Source organism: Geospiza fortis, unplaced genomic scaffold (assembly GCF_000277835.1).
Source record: "Geospiza fortis unplaced genomic scaffold, GeoFor_1.0 scaffold489, whole genome shotgun sequence".
NCBI classification, from domain to species: domain Eukaryota; kingdom Metazoa; phylum Chordata; class Aves; order Passeriformes; family Thraupidae; genus Geospiza; species Geospiza fortis.
In genome coordinates, this window is record NW_005054710.1 from 119,908 (window position 1) to 120,687 (window position 780).

Consider the following 780-nt stretch of genomic DNA (forward strand, 5'->3'; position numbering starts at 1 on the left):
GAAGATCCCATGGCCCCCAACGGGAAGGAGGTGCCCACGATGCTCTCCTGGGGACAGGAGCTGAGGATGGGCCCCGGGAAGGTGATGACCACGGGCGGAGGGTGGATGACGGCCCTTGAGTCCCCGCAGGTGGTGACACAGGGCTGGCTCCAGGCGTCCGCGTAGGGCTGGGGACAGGACACCTCGCACGGGGACGAGCAGCCGCTGCTCATCATCGCTCCTGACGACATGCTGGGGATGGATGGCGACCTGCGGCAGCACAGCAATCAGAACCGCAGGGCCCAAAATCCCAGAGGGAAAAGAAATCCTGCTCTGGTGCCTTCCATGGGCAGGAAAAGGAAAGTTTGGGAAGAGTCAGGTTTGTCCCTTTTCTGCACTGAGCTCTGCTGATTCCCAAAGGGTTTCCTGCTGCCCTGCAAGTGCTGGGAATCCTGGAGAGCAAAGCCAGGCTCAGGGGCCTTTGGAAGCAGCTCATCCCTAGGAGTTTGCTGGACCATAAGATAAAGTTGTGGTGATCGCCAACAACCCTGAACTGATCCCAGTGCCTGGGAAATTCCAGTCCTGCCATTGATCCCGTGCCTACAAATGCAGGCATGGGTGGGACTCTGGATTTTAAAGCCTGGAAAAGGCAAATGGGATTGCTGGGCACCACAGGTTCTGCGGGAGGACAAGTCCTCCGTGTCCTGGAGACACCTTTTGGGATGGGGAGGAACCTGAAGCAGGGGATAAATCCTAACTACAATGCCCAAAATTCCAGAGGAAAAAGAAATCCTACTCTGG